This window comes from Photinus pyralis, unplaced genomic scaffold (genome assembly GCF_008802855.1).
Source record: "Photinus pyralis isolate 1611_PpyrPB1 unplaced genomic scaffold, Ppyr1.3 Ppyr1.4_unclustered_Scaffold2462, whole genome shotgun sequence".
In the NCBI taxonomy this organism is placed as follows: domain Eukaryota; kingdom Metazoa; phylum Arthropoda; class Insecta; order Coleoptera; family Lampyridae; genus Photinus; species Photinus pyralis.
In genome coordinates this window covers 3,575-10,962 of record NW_022171208.1, presented here as the reverse complement: position 1 = coordinate 10,962, position 7,388 = coordinate 3,575, and the positions used below count along the sequence as shown (strand labels likewise).

The 7,388-nt window shown below is 38.1% G+C and overlaps 3 long non-coding RNA genes across 6 annotated transcripts; 1 reads left to right on the top strand and 2 right to left on the bottom strand.

Annotated features, from left to right (window-relative positions):
- Positions 1 to 816: 816 nt before the first annotated feature.
- On the bottom strand, positions 817 to 1,972 carry LOC116181835. 2 transcript variants are annotated; one of them, XR_004147352.1, is made up of 4 exons: positions 1,832 to 1,972; positions 1,745 to 1,781; positions 1,655 to 1,697; positions 817 to 1,603 (listed from the first exon to the last, which is right to left on the bottom strand). It is a non-coding gene; the product is annotated as an uncharacterized LOC116181835 (long non-coding RNA). The 2 variants fall into 2 exon arrangements; XR_004147351.1 differs by lacking the exon at positions 1,832 to 1,972 and having other exon boundaries at positions 1,655 to 1,754.
- A 289-nt stretch (positions 1,973 to 2,261) lies between these two features.
- On the top strand, positions 2,262 to 5,396 carry LOC116181836. 2 transcript variants are annotated; one of them, XR_004147354.1, is made up of 3 exons: positions 2,262 to 2,371; positions 2,419 to 2,559; positions 2,613 to 5,396. It is a non-coding gene; the product is annotated as an uncharacterized LOC116181836 (long non-coding RNA). The 2 variants fall into 2 exon arrangements; XR_004147353.1 differs by having other exon boundaries at positions 2,291 to 2,559.
- LOC116181834 lies at positions 3,689 to 7,042 on the bottom strand. Of its 2 annotated transcripts, XR_004147350.1 has the most exons (4): positions 4,135 to 7,042; positions 3,948 to 4,079; positions 3,767 to 3,898; positions 3,689 to 3,711 (listed from the first exon to the last, which is right to left on the bottom strand). It is a non-coding gene; the product is annotated as an uncharacterized LOC116181834 (long non-coding RNA). The 2 variants fall into 2 exon arrangements; XR_004147349.1 differs by having other exon boundaries at positions 3,948 to 7,037.
- Between the last annotated feature and the right edge of the window lie 346 nt (positions 7,043 to 7,388).

Here is a 7,388-nt window from a genome sequence, read left to right as displayed (position 1 = left end):
TCAGGATTCTATGCTACCTATCTTATTACCTTTTACTACTCGTACATTTGCTTACATAGTACACGATCACGTTTCCAGACGGTTGTAAGCATGAAGAGTCTTAAGCATTCTTGTTTTGATGTAAAATACAAATAGACGTTAACCGTCGGTAACGTAAAACCAATTTCGAACGCAATTTAGCCACTAGCCACCGAAAATCCGCTTAATTTCCGAAAATTTAGTATATTACGCACGGTAATTTTTGTTGATGCTTCGACGAGAGTTTAGGTAATCTCGCCATAAAAGTATTAGATCACTCTTAACGCTTTTACGTTTATCCGGTCACGTCTCCAGATATCATCAATAGTAGGGCTGCACGGGTTCTAGCGCAACTTCCGGCCAAATTACATGTAATTTCCCATAAGGAATTCTAAGGTTCGTTTGGGCTTTTTTTGAGCACTTCTGGTCAGTGCGCATGCGCGCTCCGCCCCTTTGCGCAGGCGTCATTTGGACACCATCTTTGCGCAGGCGTCATTTGGACACCATCTTTGCGCAGGCGTCATTTGGACGCCATCTTGGAATCCTCAAGTTCTTGGAATCCTCAAGTTCTTGGTATCCTCAAGTTCTTGGAATCCTTAAGTTATTGGAATCCTCAAGTTCTTGGACGCCATCTTGGAATCCTCAAGTTCTTGGAATCCTCAAGTTCTTGGTATCCTCAAGTTCTTGGTATCCTCAAGTTCTTGGAATCCTCAAGTTCTTGGACGCCATCTTGGTATCCTCAAGTTCTTGGACGCGCCATCTTAGAATCCTCAACTTCGACCCCTTCGTACCCTGAAATTTTTTTTTTAAATGGAACGGATTCGAACCGCCAACCATTGGATTACAAGTCCTATAGCATAACCACTGAGCTAATTAGACTATTATGGTATAATGTTTGGATAGTTGTATTTATATCGAACCTCCTGAAATTTTTTTTTAAATGGAACGGATTCGAACCGCCAACCATCGGATTACAAGTCCTATAGCATAACCACTAGGCTAACTAGACTTGTATGATATAATGCTTGGATAGTTGTATTTATAACGAACCTATTTTAAGGGTACGGAGGCGCCATCTATTGGCGTCGTAATGCATATAGAGGTAGGAAATTGTAATTTCAGTCGTCAAGTGCGAGGTCCCTCATTCTAACCTATTTTAACGGAACGGAGTCGCCATCTATTAGGATTCGTATAGGTATAGGAAAGTATAATTTCAACCGGCGCCCCGGCATTGATGAGACATCAAACGGTTAGATACGAGGGTTCAGGAGAGAGATGCAAGGGAGGAGAATTCTAACCTATCATTCCATCTCGGAGGTAGCTCCCCCATTTGAGAGACATACACAAGGGGGCCCCATTCTAACCTACAACCAGAACAGGGGCGGGTAGGGAAATAAAACAACAAAAACAAAATGTAGGGCGTTTTTATTTAGAGCTGAAATAGCGATTTGAAGTTTATTATTACAATTAAAGCGCTTACTCTACTTACATAAAATTTGCGTCGAAGAGGACCGACGACGGCAACGCCCCTATTTTTTTTTGGATGCCGACATTGTTATTCATAATTGGAAATCCCCGCTCCGTTCTACACATAGGTATATAATTAAAACGTAATACATGGGGGGGGGTTTTATACCTCGCTGGGTTTATCCCGCCGAAAATAATAGTAGTTTCTTGTTCTACAAATATACGGTTAAAACGTATAGTAATATACATGCAGGTTTACCTCGACTCCTCGCAAAAATGATTGCACATTTCTTGATCTAAAATAATAACTATTAAGTTGTGAAAGCAATATGAAGATGTTACTCACTCGACATTTGCAGCTAAATAAGCACGAATGTAAATGTGTTATCAGTTAGAGAAAAAAATAACCGCGGTTATGGGAGAGGATGCTGCAATCTCGCAATAATTCGATAGTATTTAATTATAGCATCAACGTCAGGAGCTGTAGATACCGATGTGAGCTATTTCGTAGGGTGGGGGAGCTAACCCCTAATCCTATCCCCAAGGAACTACCCCTAGTTTTATATAGTAGCTCTTAGGGTCTAAGGCAGCCCCCTGGTTTTTTATAGTAAGACGTAGAAGCTATCCTCAAAGAGAACAGAGTTCGCAGATGTCATTATTCTAATAATTGGTATGGGAAGTTTCAATCTTGCGATAGTGTTTATTTATAGCAGCGCGTGCTCGCGAATTTGATATGGTACTTTATCCCATTTCATTTCCATATCGACACCTATATACGGGTTTATTGTGTATGAATGCGTAAAGTGCGAAAATTCGTGCATCCGCAATCCGATTTCAATAAGTGTGTATGTGGATATATAGACAGGTGGCTGCTTATATACATCAGGTAAGCCCTTTTTCAATTTTTGGTTGCTTATAATTTACTTTTCTTAGGGATACGTGTCCATGCGCGCATAATTTGCAGTTTAATGAAAAGCGTGACATTTTATTGTATTTATTCAGCGATTATTTTATATGGGCGTTTATAAGTAATAAGCTGACAGCAGAAAACATAGTCTACATCAGAGTTGGACCGTAAGTATCAAAATTATTTTGTAATAAAAAGCCTACATTGATATCTTTTTTAGCCGATATCAAACCTCAATGGAGGATTGCCTTCATCATCATCATGGTTAAACGGTCGCAAGCGCCGTAGCTTTATTATTATAATACCTATATAATATCTTAGATTTATTGATGGGAAGTAGGTAGAGGATAATGCCGTTGCGATAAATAAGATAACATTGTGAATATTATGTATTACACCAACTTTAGCTATATCTATATTAAGAAAAGGCTTATCATATAACCTTCATATCAATTACAGCTATTAAGAAAAGTTTCGTATGGGGCTAAATCAATATTTTTCTTGAATCAAAGTTTATGTGCCGATAATACCTGTGATAAGGCAAGCTTCTTAAATCAAATTGATACACTTGGGGCAGCACCTTCATAATACGTGTAAGCATACGATTTAAAACAGATGTGTTATTAATTCCTGCAATCAAAGTGCTAGGATATAAATTTTTATTACTCTAGTTAGAATAGTGCTGTTATATAAACTCTCACAAATTTTGTTAATTTTTCTTGGATTTAAGTTTATATGGTGATAATACCCGTGCTAAGGCAGGCTTCTTAATCCCGAACAGGATAGAGATGGACGTTGGGTGGGAGGAGGTGCCTCAAGACTTGTTTACGGGAGAAAGGAAGCTAACTTTATGTACTGTTAATATCTATGATACGACACGCTTCTTAAATCAAATTGATACACTTTGAGCAGTACCTTCATAATACGTGTAAGCGTACGATTTAAAACAGATGTGTTATTAATTCTAGCAATCAAAGTTATAGGATATAAATTTTTTATAGCTCGAGTTAATGTAATGCTATAGATTTCGCTGCTGTTTAAAGTTTAACAAGTTTTCGCAATTTTTCTTGGGAACTAAGTTTATGTGCTGATAATATCTGTGATAAGGCAAGCTTCTTAATTCCAAACTAGGATAGAGATGCTTCTGGCGCCTTAAGACTTTTTACGAGAGAAAGGATAACACCGTATAGCATTATGGATAAATACCTAACCACTGCATCTTATTATTTTAGGTAAGAGCTTAGAACACGGATACAATCATAATCTATGCAGTGGGGCGGATAAGAAAAACAGAACAAAATTTAACAGGTTTATTAATTCTGGAAAAAAAATATTCATTGAAGTATACATTATAATTGAAATGATAACACTTACATAGAACACCCAATAGGTGTGTTTGAGTTCCAGGTCTTTAAAGACCTGGAACCTCGTTCCCTGGAAGTCATCTTCCTCAATCTTTACGGAGCCGGGGATTGTTCCCCGACCCCGTAAAATCGCAACATGTTCCTAAATAAGAGCTAATTAAAATACGGTATGATGCATGAAAAGTACTTACAGATCCATATTTTTCTATTAGATGTGTTCGGAGTTCTCGTTCTACAAATATATGGTTAAACGTGTGATAGATATGCGGTGTATTTACCATAGGCCGTTTGCACGCCTCCGAAGACGATGGCCGCACCTTGAGCTGAAAAATTACATACATTAAGTTTGATGAAAAATAGAAAAGAGCTCATTCTTACCCGCCATCCTCGTAACAAATGCCTATCAAACGATTTCTAGGAGGAGTTTTATTTATTGCTATCCATTTAGACAGGAAACCTGCACAGATTGCATAGCTATGTGACAAACGAGGTCATAGGAAGCTTGATACAAAGGGGGTATGCAGATAAACATTCAATAAAAATTTATATCCTTCACTCATCATATTCAATATCGCCATACCTGATATTATATAGGTAAAACAGTTGGTACAGGCCGGTGATAGATTTATATTATTATCGATCAAAGCACCCTATTAGTTTTGAAAATGCGTACGTATGCTCGTAGGTAGTGTATTATTGTAGAAGGAGGTCTACTTTGAAGGTGATGCGATAAACTTGAATACATACTTTTCGTTTCATTGACCAATTCCATATACCTTTTGAGTATTACCTCAACCTATTCAAAAGCCGGCTGTTTCACTACATCGACTATCGTTATGCCCTAGAGATGAGTAGATTTTAAATTTTGCTATAACTAAAGTTTAACGATACCTATATTCTATTATTTACTCACGAGCTGCCGCCATTGATAATTTCGTAAAGCGTAGCTGATGAAATAATTAGCTTAAGATTACGACCCAAGGACACCTATATAGTTGCATTGTTTTAATAGGAAAAGCATAAATTCTTTCTAGAAATTTTGCGGGACATGATAGTTAGACTCGAGGATATATAGGTGCAAGACTAACAGGAAACCGTTAGAACTTGTAGGCGTTTAAGCCAAAGGTGTCATATTGATAACAATAGAACCGAAGAAGCGCGTTATCTATAAAATTGCATTGGATGATGTGACCGCTTTATACTGAATAATACTATAATTTTGATTTTACATAATCAGGTATTTGTGTAAAAGCGCTCCGGATTTGCCGAAAGAGCTTGCAATTTATAATGGAAAGCAGGTGGCTTAGGTACAACGGCAAGCTACCTGGTTAATTCATAACCATCACGGAATTAAATGGGAGCATGGTCATACGCCATCCTACATGTTTCCAACTATACTTCGCCAGTTAATATCATCATCAGACCAAGTATACGTTCAAGGAAAAGAAAAAGTCGATTTCATTCGAAAAACTCTATCGCAAAATGTCGCCGAGGTGGAAGAAGAACCAGCTTTACCTAAATTAGAAGCATGTTGCTACTATCATGTACGCTCACTTTGCTGTTGCGCTTTATCTAACGTTTATTATATTTATAATACTCATGTAATTCAGTAATTTTCCAAATAAAACAACCAAATTCAATCATTTTTACTATATTGCAATTGATACATCTTAATACGACTACATAATATGGGCTCCAAAACAGCTGCAATGCGTTCTATTTTACATTTGAAGCGGTACCTATCTAATGCGATAGTTTCCCACGGACCCTTTCTTGCTTCTCTGTGAGCATAGGACCAAGCTCGCAAGATATAAATTTTATTTTGTTTCATTGCGTCAAGCATACAAACGAGTCTGAGAATGAGCTTTTTAAGCAAAACTTGCTATTGTACAGCTCTTTTTTCTTCCTTCTGATTTTCTTCTTCACATTACTCTTTCTTTTATTCCGTTCCACACTTTCCTCTTCATCGCTGATATCTCCGATATTACCATTTCTTCAATTCGGTTACATATTATTCTAATGTTAATTGATATCAGTATTGCTACAGTAAACTAACATTAATCGTTCCAAGACATTCATTATATTAGTTTTAGGATCATCAGGCATGCCAACAGTTGCATGATAGATATACAAAATCAGATTTTTAATCCAAGAATCGTGCGATTTGTCCATGTCATCCATCTAACGTAGAGCTTGTCTCCTTTACGCCTTAAAACTTTCTCGGATGGGTTGTTTTCTACATTTCTTTAGCATCGAAGTGTCCCATTATAGGTTCTCCTAATAGATCCTCAAGGTATATAGGATTACCAACCTTTAGCGACTTTAACAGTTTCGTAGAATAATTTGAAGTGTAGTCTCTTGCAAAAAATTATCAGCCTCACTATAAATGTTTTCTATACCAATCTCTACGGAGAACTTAGCCCTTTGTTACATATACGACCTTAGGTAATCTATATGTAGGGGAAATTTGCAATGTTTTAACCCAAATAGGTCCCACTATTTTCTTTATTATCTCAGGTAAAATATACTGTTCAAACCAGCCAGTTGTATGATCGTATCTAATTTCATCACTTTCATATTCAAATTTCCCACCGTTCTTGTTTTCCCAAACAATCTTCACTTTAAGTTTATCAAGAATTTGCGGTATTCTGCGTCGACATTTATCATCTTCACACATATACAGTTCTTTTCCGAATAATCTGCACAACACCTCTTTAATTTCTTTTCGCTCGGTAACGTAGACAGGGTCAGGTTGAGGCTTTTTGGTAGGATTTTTAATCGAATCCTCGAGAATTTGCAGCATCATGTTAAAGATTCGTTCTTCTCTCTCGCCATAATTTTCCTGATAGCATTGTTGACAACAAGTTTCAGAGTCATAGTACTTTATCCCCTTTCTGTCTTTTCTTAAAGTACTTCCAACGCGGTATCCTTCTCTCTCGCAGCAAATTTCACATTTTTCCTTTAGCTCAGGTCGACAGTCGCTACAGTTACAAGGTCTTCCCCAATTACACGCTTTAGACATCGTTGAAGGGCTGCTCTTCTCGACAACACAACACCAAATGGTTTCTGTCCTCTGTTCTGAACCCCTTTATGCCTTTACGGAAAAGCAAGCTATGGGAATTAAAAGGATCACACCTCCTTTAGGTCAGTTAGCAAACCCCGCTGGAACAGTTGGCAAAGCCGTTAGATCAGATAGGTAGAGCCCTTGGATCAGTTGAAAAAGCCGTTGGACCGCTTTCGAACTGCTTTGAACCGCTTTCGAACTGCTTTGAACCGTCTCTGAACCGATGTTGACCCGCTTTAGAACTGCTTTGAATCGGTTTTGGACAGCTGGGGACCGCTATGAACCGCCTCTGAACCGCTTTCGAACTGCTTTGAACCACCTCTGAACCGCTTTCGAACTGCTTTGAACTTTGAACCGGTTTTGAACCGCCTCTGAACCGCTTTCGAACTGCTTTGAACCGCTTCTGAACCGCTTTCGAACTGCTTTGAACCGGTTTTGGACAGCTGTGAACCGTCTCTGAACCGATGTTGACCCGCTATTGAACAGCTTTGAACCGATTTGGTACCGATATGAATAAACAAACCCGTTGAACCTGTTGACAAGCTGATGACAAACCACCTGGACTAAT